The sequence below is a fragment of the Acinonyx jubatus genome, chromosome A1 (assembly GCF_027475565.1).
Source record: "Acinonyx jubatus isolate Ajub_Pintada_27869175 chromosome A1, VMU_Ajub_asm_v1.0, whole genome shotgun sequence".
NCBI classification, from domain to species: Eukaryota; Metazoa; Chordata; class Mammalia; order Carnivora; family Felidae; genus Acinonyx; species Acinonyx jubatus.
Genome location: NC_069380.1, coordinates 11,634,579 through 11,647,896, shown reverse-complemented (window position 1 = coordinate 11,647,896; position 13,318 = coordinate 11,634,579). Strand labels below are relative to the sequence as shown.

General features: G+C 36.8%; 1 protein-coding gene across 8 annotated transcripts in view; it reads right to left on the bottom strand.

The window, feature by feature from the left end:
* The window catches only part of PDS5B (PDS5 cohesin associated factor B), a 188,177-nt gene that overhangs the window by 136,209 nt on the left and 38,650 nt on the right, over window positions 1-13,318 (bottom strand). Inside the window, exon 1 of one of the 8 annotated variants that reach the window (XM_053214172.1) lies at window positions 4,354-4,377. The exons of the other annotated variants lie outside the window; for them this stretch is intronic. The gene's annotated coding sequence lies outside the window, so the exon portion shown is untranslated. Of the gene's footprint in view, window positions 1-4,353; window positions 4,378-13,318 lie in introns of those variants that run through there. 8 annotated transcript variants of the gene reach the window in all.

Genomic DNA, 13,318 nt, shown 5'->3' with positions numbered 1-13,318 from the left:
AAAGCAGGTACTCTGGAAATCCTTGCTGAATGAATGACCAGAACTGTTCTAATAAATGATGGCTACAACAGGCAACACAGACCAGAAAGGAGAAATCAAATACAGTAAAACCAGTTAAAAACCTGCTACAATATTCCAGATAAGAAGTAAGGAAGAAATGGGGAAACATGGGGAAACAAGAACTGATTCAAAGACTTATGGATGATATTAAAAGAGAAGTAGAAAAAAAAAAAGTAAAGAGAAGTAGATGATTACAAGATTCAAAGCCTTTGTTCCTTGAAAGTCAATTACTTATTTACTGAGAATTTACTTGGTGCAATATACTACACCATATACTAGGAATGCAATGACAAGCAAATATATAAAATCTCTGCTCTCACCATAATGGAGATAGGGAAAAAACATACAGAGGTCAAGTCTTGGGGAAAAAATTTTGGTCTAAAAGGTAACTAAAGATATAGATCTGAAGTTTTAAAGAAAATCAAAGCCAGAAAATATTTTGGTCATAAAGCTCATGCTTTATGGGTTTACAAGATTAAGAAAAACATGTAGGATGAGCTGAGACACCAAGACTCAACCCTGAGGAAATATCTATATTGATATGGGGAGGGGGATAGGAAGAATAACAGAAGGGTCACAAAAGGTAGAAAAATAAAAAAAAAAATGTTTTAACCTAGAAAAAAATGCTTGAAGATGAAGGGGTGGCATACAGTGCTAATTATTTCAGAAACACATGTTGCTGAAACATACAAAATGGCCTTAGTAAATACTCCCTTGGACCTGGTAAGGTGATCTTTAAGGAAAAAGTTTCCCGAAATAACAGAAATAACTACTAAACTGCAACCTAAGAGAAAAAAAAAAGTGTAAATGAGAAAGAGGGAAAGGGAGCAATGCTGAAGAAAAGAAAGGGTATGGGAAATAAACAGGATCTTCAATTTTTATCAGAAATGAATAAGAGATATTGATATACAGCTGCTCCTCTGAGGTTTAACAGACTTAAATTATCTGACATAATATATTTCAACTTTGTGGACTTTCAATTATTCACATGTAAGGCAGAGTGGATACATTGAAAATAAGAAAATAATAACCGTACTTAAAAAATAATTTATATAGGGGCACCTGGGTGGCTCAGTCAGTTAAGCGTCCGACTTCGGCTCAGGTCATGATCTCACTGTGAGTTCGAGCCCCATGTCGGGCTCTGTGTTGACAGCTCAGAGCCTGAAGCCTGCTTCGGATTCTGCATCTCCCTCTCTCTCTGTTCTATCCCCACTCATACCGTCTCTCTCTGCCTCTCAAAAAATAAATAAATGCTAAAAAAAAAATTTTTTTAATAATAATTTACATAAAACTGACCACTATCAGAATCCATTTTATATACTAAATACACTACAGAAGAACAAATTCCTTTTTCCATTTAAAATATATATGCTTTTAATTTACCCCCAATTTATAGTAAAACTATGATATAGATTTTTCCTGCTTTTAAAGGGTAATGTGAAACAGTTTCAGAAAGCAGTTAATTTCATTGTATGCACTGTAATGCATGTTGTTACAAATATTTACATTTTTATATCCAATATGAACAAATAAAACACAATAAAATATTCTAATACTAAAGAGCTTATACAACCTTTGAGTAAGTTCATCTAAAATGTTAATTAAGGGAAACATCTGTATTTTTAATCTGATCTTTTTTCATGTTTATTCATTTTTGAGAGCGTGTGCACACACACAGGGCAGAAAGCTAGAGGGAGACAGAGGATCCGAAGCTAACTCTGGGCTTTGACAACAGAGAGCTGGACATGGTGCTCAAACTCATGAACCATGTGACCATGACCCAAGCTCAAGTCCGATGCTCCACCAATTGAGCCACCTAAGCACCCCCATATCATTATTTTTAAAAATCATACTGACAGTCACTGGAAGAAAAATCAATGAAAACATTGTTCTTTATTCTGATAATATCACATATAAATAAATGTTAAGATCAAATAAGATTACAGTAAAAATATTTAAGATCCTTTCAATGAATGGAAAAAAACAAAGTACTGACTGGACTGAAGAGCGAAGGTAAGAGCAATAGGAATAATCATTTTTTTAACTGATCTGAGAAGAAATAAAGACATCTGACACTGTCGTGATTTTTATTAAAAATCCAGTATGTGACAACAAATTCAGGGTCACAGAAATCAAATCAAACTGCTACTAGAATCTCTACTTGGCTGTGTTTATTAAAAACTGCTGTTCCTCCTGGGACTTTACTCCAAGTCCGAGTTGGAATTAGAAGGGAAACAAGATTTTGTGAAGACTCTGGTAACTGCAAAATGCAGTCTTCCCACAATCGGTACCTCTTATAACCAGCAGATGGTGCCCTCCATAAAGACAACCTTTCCAGTCCAGAGTGATTACAGAGAATAGAAGTTAGGCTTATTCTAAGCCAGGAACAATTAAAAAGCTAGTAAGAGTGCTTTCTAAAAGAATAAAAGACAAAATAAATTATGTTAATTTTCCCTAAGTGTATAACCTTAAGGCCACGTTTACATATTTTCCAACTATGCAAACAAAAAGCTGTTTTCCATATACAGTGTTACCACTAAGCTACCAAGCAACTTGAATTAATCTTTTTTAATTCAAATTAAGTTTATTTAATAGTTATCCCTATGAGTTCTGGTGAAACAAAGCAATTTTAAATGGCTTAAAGTCCTTTTAGACAGCAAACTCATTCTGTTCATATTTTTGGTAATGTTTATTTACAAAAGATTAAACATATTTCTTGCCTACATGCTTTTTAAGGACCATCAACATTACAGAAGGGAGTAAAGTTTAACTTAACTGGTTCAAAAAGAAAAAGAGCCCTAGGCCATAGAATATCTCGACTAGCACCAGTTTTTTTTTTTTTTAATGTTTATTTATTTTTGAGAGACAAGCGAGCAAGCGAGAGCAAGCTCAAGTATGAGCAGGGGAGGGGCACAGAGGACCCGAAGGAGGCTCGAACTCAGGAACCATGAGATCATGACCTGAGCTGAAGTCAGATGCTTAACCAACTGGAGTCAGTGAAGCGCTCCATCAATTAGCACCAGTTTCTAACAATACATAAAGTATTCTGTTAAATCTTTTAGATTTTATTAAATGTTTATTTTGACAGAAAGAGAGAGAAGGGGAAAGAGAATGCCCATGTGTGCAAGTGGGGGGAGGGGCAGAGAGAGAAGAGACAGAATCCCAGGCAGGTTCTGTGCTGTTAGTGCAGAGCCAGACGCAGGGCTTGATCCCACGAACCATGAGATCATGACCTGAACTGAAACCAAGAGCTGGATGCTTTACCAACTGAGCCAACCAGGTGCCCCTGTAAATCTCTTTAAAGTAATACTTTTTATATTAATAATGACAGTATCTCCCATTTACTAAATGACTGGTATTTCTCTACATCAGCTCAGTGTCCCATTCAGTGGGGGAATAAAATTAGGTATTCCTCTATGAACATCAAACCTTAAGCATACATTCTTGCACGCCCCTATTTCACTGAGAAAACAGCTCTATCAAACAGGAACCTCTTCAGGGTCCTATCACTAAATCTACTGGCCTACCTACAGCATTTATATCCATTTTCTCCTTCCTGTTATTAGAAAGTATATTAGCCTTACATCAAAAGCTAATCCCTACCCAGGTACACAAAATCCCATCCTCTACAGGTTTATCAGAGACTTTCACTTGATTAGTTGTCTCCTCTTTCCTCTGCCTCAGCATCCTCAGTGTCTACTCGATCCCTTCTCTCAGCACTCAACATACTCTGTTCTCCAGTGAAAAGAATACCGCAACACACCTGCTCAGACTACAAATACCCCTCCAACTACTACTGTCTTCTCTCTCAAATTACTTTCACAGCCAAGCCTCTCAAGAAGTATATTTTCTACCTTCACATCTTCAGTTCCCATTCACTTTTCATACTAGCAATCTTGTTTCCAACATCCCCCTCCATCATCAGCAATAATGCCTTTGCCATAATCATCGTAGCAGGTTTCAAAAACGGCAACGGATTTTTCCTTTTTCTGTAACTACACCCTTGCAACGTGACTTTGTTGCTCCTCCAATCAAGAGTGTTTTTCCAGCCCTTGAATCTGAAATGAACTTATGACTTGATCCACTAGGACATTTGGCAAGCTTAACAAGGGTTTCTGGCTTGGAGTTTACAGACTTGCTGCTTTTGGAACTCTACTGAACCTGTGCACAAGCCCAGAAGTCATCACACTGGAAAATGAGAGATCGTATGGAAAGAGGTCCCAGTTTTTCCGGCCACGATCATCATGAACAAGCCAGCCACAGCCAAACTAGCAGGTAATGACAGAGGCATACCTGTAGATGCATGAGCAAGCCCAGGTAAGGGATCACTAAAGCTGATCCAGATGAGTAGAACTGCCCAGCTACTGCCCAGCTAAGCCAAACTCAACTTGTCAACCTGTAGAACTGGAAGCCAAATAAACGGTGGTTATTTTAAGCCGTTAACTTGTGGGGTGATTTGTTATGCAATAAAAGCTAACTAGAAGTCATCACTGACCTCCATGCTGTCGAATCAAATGAACACTTTTCTAACCCTTATTTAATTGATCTCAGCAGTACAGACACACAGTTGATGATACCCTTCTCCTTGAAACACTCTCTTTCTTTGGTTCCTAGACTACTCTATCTCTTCTTGATTTTCCTCCTACCTTACTGGTCACTCTTGTCTTCGTTGTCTCCTTTTCTACCCAGCCTCTAAATATTAGTAATTCATCAGAATTCAATCCTGACCCTTTTATTCACTTTTTAGTCTATATGCTTTTCTCCAGACTTTTGCCATAAGCTTTTTAAAACCTACTCCAAAGACTTTAAAATAATACATACCCTACCAACAGATCTCTTATAAAAGCTAGTTCACATATACAACCAGTTGACATTTCTACTTGGTTTATTCGCAAAGGCATCTTGAACTTAAAATCCCCCAAATTAGGGGCGCCTGGGTGGCTTGGTCGGTTGAGCGTCCGACTTCGGCTCAGGTCATGATCTCATGGTCCGTGAGTTCGAGCCCCGCGTCGGGCTCTGTGCTGACCGCTCGGAGCCTGGAGCCTGTTTCGGATTCTGTGTCTCCCTCTCTCTCTGCCCCTCCCCTGTTCATGCTCTGTCTCTCTGTCTCAAAAATAAATGAACATTAAAAAAAAAAAATTAAAAAAAAAAATCCCCCAAATTAAACAACAAGCTATCTTCCAACTTCTTCCCCTTCCAAAATAACCCACCTTCTATCTTCTCTCTGTATATGGTGCCTTAGTGTACCCAATTTGTTCCTCCCCAAAAAACTGGGAGTGACTCTTTCAACATTTAAGACCAACCAAGTCCTGTGAATGCTACTTGTAAAAGATAAATGAAATCCACCCTCATTTAGCCATCATTTCACCACAATCTAATCTAAGCCACCTCCAATTTGTTCTTCATACAGCAGCCAGAAATGATCTTCTTAGTACAGTAATCTCCTCATATCATTGCCTTAAAATTCTTAAATAGATTCCCAGTACCCTTAAAATAAGTTCCAAATATATTAATCTGACCACTTTAATCACCATACTCCTATCACACCTCTACTCCTTAAAGGCACCAAACCAAGATCTTTCTGTCTCAGTGTGTGCTATTCTTTCTGCCTCAAACCTTTTTCCTCCTGTCACCTCTTCCCCTCATGCCTGGCTAACACTGATTTTTCAAATCTCATGTGTCAATTCCTCAGGTACGCTTTCCCAAGTCTGCCCAAACTAAATTAAATCTCTACTATATGCTCTCAACACTACCCCTGCACTTTTCCTTCAAAGAATTTATCATAAGTATAGGTGTTTATCTTCTAATGTCTATATCCCCTTCTGAACTTTCATGAACTATATGAGAATAAGAATATAATTTTGTTCACTGCTGTATATCTAAGTAACAGTGATAGGCAACAAAGCGAGAGCTGAGCTCAAGAAATAATTCTTAATAATGAGATGAATTACATAATTACGCCCATTTTATAAATGAGGAAACTGAGGGTCACAGAGATTAACTATGCTGAAGTTATCCAGCAACTAAACTGGAACTAATCCATATCTGATTCCCAAAGCCTATTCCCTTAACCTCATGGCTCCCAATTTTTGGAGCACACTTGAATCTCCTAATCTTCAGGCCCAAACACCCACACTTAAAAAAGGTTCCATGGAGCACCTGGGTGGCTCAGTCAGTTAAGCATCCAACTTTGGTTCAGGTCATGATCTCATGGTTCGTGGGTTCAAGTCCCACGTTGGGCTCTGTGCTGACAGCTTGGAACCAGGAGCCTGCTTCAGATTCTGTGTCTTTCTCCTTCTCTCGGCCCCTCCCCCACTCACACTCAGTGTCTCTCTCTCTCTCCCCCTCACAAAAATAAACAAACATTAAAAAAGGTTACATGAGGATTTTTATATGCAAAGTTAAATAACAATGCAACTTAATGGCCAAAAAGTAGAGACAACCCAAACATCTATTAATTGATGAATGGATAAACAAAATGTGGTATACCCATACAAGGGAAAGCTAGTTAGGAATGAAATGGAACAAAGTACTGAAATATGATACAACATGGATGAACCTCAAAAATATTCCACAAATAAGAAAAGCAAGACACAAAAAACTATGTATTGCATAGATTACACTTACAGGAAACATCCATAAAAAGCAAATAGACGAGTTGTCATCTGGCACTGGGGTTGAGAAAGGAGTAACCACAAATGGACACCAGCAATCTTTGGAGGACAATGGTTATACACTCTAAATTTGCTAAAAATCACTGGCTTATAGACATAAGTGTTTTCAAGGAAACACAAAAGAGAACAACTCATTCTGTCAAAGATGGTAGAGAAAATCAGCAGCAGCACATCACAAAGTTGGAATTCAAGCTGTGGAAGACAGGAAGATAGCTAGGTATGGATTCTAGGATTCAAAATGGCTATGAGGCAGAGGAAACACTGAGCAATTAGAAAAAGCACAAAAATATGCTAGACCCGAAAAAAAAAAAAAAAGTACAGGTATCTGTTATATGTGCATTTCTAGAAAAATTTCATTCTGCAAATCACACTTTTCAAAATAATGGATAAAACAGAACATTAGCAAAACAACAACAATCCAAGTATCATACAAGCATAGTTAGTCTCCATTTATTTCCAGCATCGTAATCAAACTTTTCAACATTGAACATTAGAGTTCTGGTTTTCTCCTTCAAGATGTAGGCCCTTGAAGGTAGTACTGACTTCTAACAGAAATAAATTTAGCAAAATTGAAAACAGCTTTCAATTTTTTGTTAAACAGGAAGGAAACAGCCTTACAGATACTTCATCTGCACTTGAAGCTGTACTAGACTGCTTAACACAGAAAGACTTAGGGATTCTCGACTCTAATAATCTTCTGCTTGTAAAAAACAAAGGCAATTTTGCATCAGGATTTTCAGCCTTTTTTTTTTATTTTGCATCTATGGGTACAAAATATTATCACTTTAAAATACGTTAAAGAACATAGTTTTCTTCATAACACAATAAATCTAAACAATCTTATCAAACACCTAGATCCCATATAACTTCAAACATAATAAAACTGGTCCCACATTTTAAATTTTTTTAAACTTCTGAGACAGAATTGACATAACACATCATATTAATTTCAGGTGTACAATATAATGATTCAGTATATGTATGTATTGTGAAATGATGACTAAAATAAGTCTAGTTATTAACAAGTTACAAATTTTCTTAAGAATTAAAAATTTTTAAGTGTAAGTACAGTAACTACATAACCTTTAAGGCAAGGTTGTTAATTAAACACTGGTCATTATACTGCTGTCTTAACCTTTTTCTTCCCACTAAACCATACTTCTCTCCTGTTTTCTATTGTATTAACCATCTTTACCACAAAATTTTAAAAAATGTTTTAAGTTATGTACCTTGTAGATGGAAGTATAATGACTAAATTGGGAGAAGGATGACTGGAAGATAAACCTGGATGTCAAGTCCACCAAGAAGTGTAATTTGATAACTTTCTCAGTAAATTTCCCTATAATGGGAAAACATACCAAAACCAACACAGTACATAAATATTTGAAGATATTCCTAAATATATAAACTTTGAAGGTATGCACAAGCGTTTTAATCTAGTCTCACTGATTAATATCACTTTTTTCAGTTATTTTCAACTGTATTAATGTCCAAAAGTTTCTTTACGTATTTAGGTATATTATATTTGCAGCTGCATCACCCTGATTAGGAAACTGCTGCTTATTCCATGAGAGAATTACAAAGATTTTTCTGTTTATGACAGATAATTGCCAACAACTACCTAATACACTTCCTAGCTAAAATCAACCTGGTTTTGTTCTTTGGCATTACTGCCCAAACATGAATGCTTGTTTTTGTTTGTTTTCTTAAACAAGTTTATGGGGATATAATTCACATACCAGACAATTCACTCTTTATTTAAAGGACACAATTCAAGGGGCGCCTGGGTGGGTCAGTCAGTTGAGCATCTGACTTCAGCTCAAGTCATGATCTCGCAGCTTCTGAGTTCGGGCCCTGCGTTGGGCTCTGTGCTGGCGGCTCAGGGCCCGGAGCCTGCTTCGGATTTTGTGTCTCCCCCTCTCTCTGCCCCGTTCCTGCTCATGCTCTGTATCTCTCTGTCTCTCAATAGTAAATAAATGTTAAAAAAAAAAAAATTTTTTTTTTAAATAAAAAATAAAAAAATTTTTTTTTTAAATAAAAATAAAAAAATAAAGTACACAATTCAAGGGGTGCCTGGGTGGCTCAGCTGGTTAAGCGTCCAACTTTAGCTCAGGTCATGATCTCCCAATCTGTGAGTTCAAGTCCAGCGTCGGGCTCTGTGTTGACGGCTCAGGGTCTGGAGCCTGATTCAGATTCTGTGTCTCCCCTCTCTCTCTCTGCCTCTCTCCAGCTCATGCTCTTTCTCTCAAAAATAAACATACATTTAAAAAATAATAATAGAGTACACAATTCAACAGCTTTTGCTATTGGTACTTTTTACTGTGGTAAAATATATATAAAGTGAAATTTGCCATTTTTGCCATTTTTAATGTAGAATTCAGTGGCGCTGATTATACTCACAATGTTGAGCAGCCTTCACCATTATCTATTCCTGAAACTTTTCATAACCCTAAAAAGAAACTCTATAACCATTAAGTAATAACCCCCCCACTCTGTCTTCTCCCAGCCCCTAGTAACCTCTAATCTACTTTCTATCTCTATCAATTTGCCTATTCTAAGTATCTCATCTAAGTGTAACCATACAGTATTTGTCCTTTTGTGCCTGGCTTATTTCACTCAGAATATCTCCAAGATCCATTCATGCTGTATCAACTATCATGCCCTCATTACTTTTTATGATGGAATAACATTCCATTGAACACATATGACACTTTATTCATTCATCTGTTAATGGATTGTTTCCACTTAGGTTGTTTCCACTTATAGCTATTATAAATACTACTATAAACATGGGTGTACCAATATCTCTTCAAGGCCCTGTTTTCAATTTTTTGGTATATACTTAGGATTTTACGGATTCTTTGAAGAAATGTCTATTCAAGTCCTTTGCCGATTCTGAAAGTAGGTTATTTGTCCTTTTGCTGTTGAGCTGCAGGCATTCTTTATATATTCTGGATATTAAATCCTTATCAGATATATGATTTACAAATATTTTCTCCCATTCTGTATTGTCTTTTCCCTTTCTTAATAATGACCTTTGATGCACAAGTTTTTAATTTTTATGAAGCCAAATTTATCCATTTTGTTTCTTTTACTGCTTTTGCTGATGGTATCACAGCCAAGAATTTATTACCAAATCCAAGGGCATGAAATTTTACCACTATGTTTTCTTGGAAGAGTTTATGGGCTTTAGCTCTTTAGGGCCATTGATCCACTTTAAGCTAATTTTTATATATTGTTTGAGATATGGGTCCAACCTTCATTCTTGTGCATGTAGAAACCCAGTTCTCCCAGTGTCATCTAAAGACTACACTTCTCCTATTTATTCTTCATAAAAATGTCCTGGTGTCTCCTCTAGAAATTTTGATTCAGTAGATTTGGGAGAGACTTCATATTCCACATTGTTTTTAAATGTTTATTTATTTTGAAGGAAAGAGAGACAGAGCGTGAGTCGGGGGAGGGCAGAGAGAGAGGGAGACACAGAATCTGAAGCAGGTTTTAGGCTCTGAGCTGTCAGCACAGAGCCCGATGCAGGGCTTGAACTCACAAACTAGGAGATGATGACCTGAGCTGAAGTCGGTAGCTTAACCGACTGAGTCACCCAGGCATCCCCATATCCCACATTTTTAAGGAGTGTCTCAGATAATTCCCATGGTCAAACAAGTTTGAAGAACAGTACAGAATATTCTAGAGCAGCCAAAAGTCTATTTCTTTTTATTTTTTTAGGTTCGTTTCTTCATTGTGAGAGAGGGAGAGAGAGAGCATGAACAAGCGAGGGAGGAAGAGGCAGAGAAAGAGGAAACAGAATTCCAAGCAAGCTCCACGTTAACATGGGGCTCAATCTCAAGAAACAAGAAATAATGTCCTGAACTGAAATCAAGAGTAGGACGCTTAACTGACTGAGCAACCCAGGCCCCCCAGAACTATTTCTTTTTAATCCTTGCTTAGCCCTCAGATAGGCTCTTAGCTTATTCTATACCTGGGTGAGCCCTTAATTTTCACAAAAGGTCGTCAACCTTACCATCCGCCCATTTGATCTCTACCACATACAGCTTTGCTAAAATAACACAAACTTGCCACAATACCAGACTCATACCTTTCATTCTTTTAACAACAAATATTTGAACATTTATTATACGACAGCACTGTTTGAGCTAGGGGAGATATAGTAATAAAGACAAAGAAGCATACTCTCGTGGAACTTAAAGTTGAAGGGAGAAAGACAACAAATAAGCGTGTGTGTTAGGTAATGTGAAATGTTAATAAAACTAAGGGTAAGTGGAGAAGGGAGCTGTTTTAGATTGCAAAGACAAAAAAGGACTCTTGAATGAAGTGACATTTAAACAGAAACCTGAAAAATAATAAACTATGCAAACACCAAAGGCAGAATATTCAAGATAAAGTAAGGTGCAGAGAATACAACCTTAACAATATCCTACCCAACTGTCAGCAAAGAAGCCCAGTTAGATTTCAAGGATTATGAAAGATTTTTGAAAGAAATCCAATTCATCTCTTCCTCTAGATCAGGGATTCTCAACCAAAGCACCACTGGTTGATGTTTTTCTCAGAATTCTTTGCTGTGGGTGGGCATATGAGTGTTCCTACGCATTCCAAGATGGTTAGCCACATCCCTGGCCTTGGCCCACCAAACACCAGTAGCATATAAACATAAACACACACGCACCCCACCATGACCCGTAGTTTTACATAAAACCAAAAATGTTTCCAAGTATTACCAAATATCCCTGCAGGGCAAAATCATTCTAGATTGAGAACCACCACTCCAGATCAGTTCTTAAATTGAACTTCCAAAAAGGAAACCCATAAAAATGGGCTTTAAGAGGTCTATGAGGCATGTAGTCATGTAAGAGAGTCCATGAAGTTTGCATATATGTGAAAATGTGTTTTCTAGAGAGAAAGTACACAGCTTATAATACTAGAAGGCTAAAGACCCAGAAAAGAAAAGTTAAGGAATGCTTTAATATTTTAATTGGGTTATTAACTAAGAAGATTGTATAAATTCCTAGAAACATACACTCTTCCAAGACTGAATCAGGGAGAAATACAAAATCTGACCAGAAAATATACACTTATTTATATATTTTTAAGTGGGTAAACAACATCTGAAAGCTCCAGATTTGAGCCACATTTCTCCTAGCCCCCACGTATTTAATTTTAATGGGCTGCACTTTGGTTTCTTTTTTTTTTTTTTCTTTCATCACAAAACCCTTTAAAAACCTATGAAACCAGTCACTGAATGTACTGAAGGATGTTTTTGATAAATCATTAACTGTCATTTTATTATCATTCCTATTTAACAAATGAAGAAACCTAGGTCAAGAGAGGTTGACTGATTTACCCAGGATCAGAAAGGTCCTGTATGAGAGAACTGGAATGACACCTCAGCTGCTTACATGGTTATATGACTGGAAACGGCCACAGTAGCATACCTAACCTCTTGGTTTTATTTATTTCAAAAACAAAGTATGGAGCTTTATAGTTATGGTATACAACAAATAAGTCTCTAACAAACTATCTTCAAAAAGCATAAGATGAATAAATCAAACAGAAATATCAACTGTAAGGTTAACACTGTCCAAGAGTTAAAAACCTAAAACTTGCTCAAGGGAAGTGAAACTTTTTCTGACACTTGAGTCCTCACTGAACCCTCAGGAGATCAGTGAGTAATACAAAGGATAACCCTGCACCATATCTAGAATAAGCACAGAAATGAGTTTTATTTACTTCTTTTTATCCTTCAATGCAAGCCAAAGTACAATTCAAAGTATTTAAAATATGGTTCAATAAAAACAATTCCATGGGAATTGGGAGCCAACACAAGCATCCATTCTTCTAACCAAAATGTTCCAACAACATCAAATACAGTGAACAGATTAAAAGTTAAAAGAGCTCTCCAGTTGAACTGGGTGATCAGTACCCCAATGCCCCCAACTCTTCTTGTCAAGGAAGTCCCGGGGAACAATGTGAAAACCACTGATCTGTCAGTGTTTTTGGAAATGTAAATTATTACAGCCTTTCTAAAAAGAAATGTATGCATAATATCTATTAAATTTTAACAACACATTCCCTTCAACCCAGTAATCCTCCTCTTCCCATTCTATCTCACCGTAATAAAAATGTCAATATAAATTGTACAAGAATATTTATCTTAGCACTGTTTATAGTGGGGGAAAAAAAAAACATGGGAAAAACCTGACATCGACAAGGAAACAGCTAAATGAAACGTGCCAAATCTTCCCACAGAAGATTATGCAGTCAGTACAATAAATAAGCTCTATCAAGCTCATCCATACTAATGCAAAGCGAGAAAAGTATTATTCTCAAGTCTGTGCATGCGCGCGCGCAAACACACACACACACACACACACACACACACGGATATAAGGACAACATTTTCATAAAACAAGTACCACCATAACATATACCAAAAATAAAAGCACTTCTAGAGAGATGGAAAAATATGCACAGAACTAAATTAACGGGAAATATAGAATTCAAAATTATTGCCACTGTCAAGCATGTAAAAATGGAATACAGACTTGATTTGAACTTTGAATGAAAAA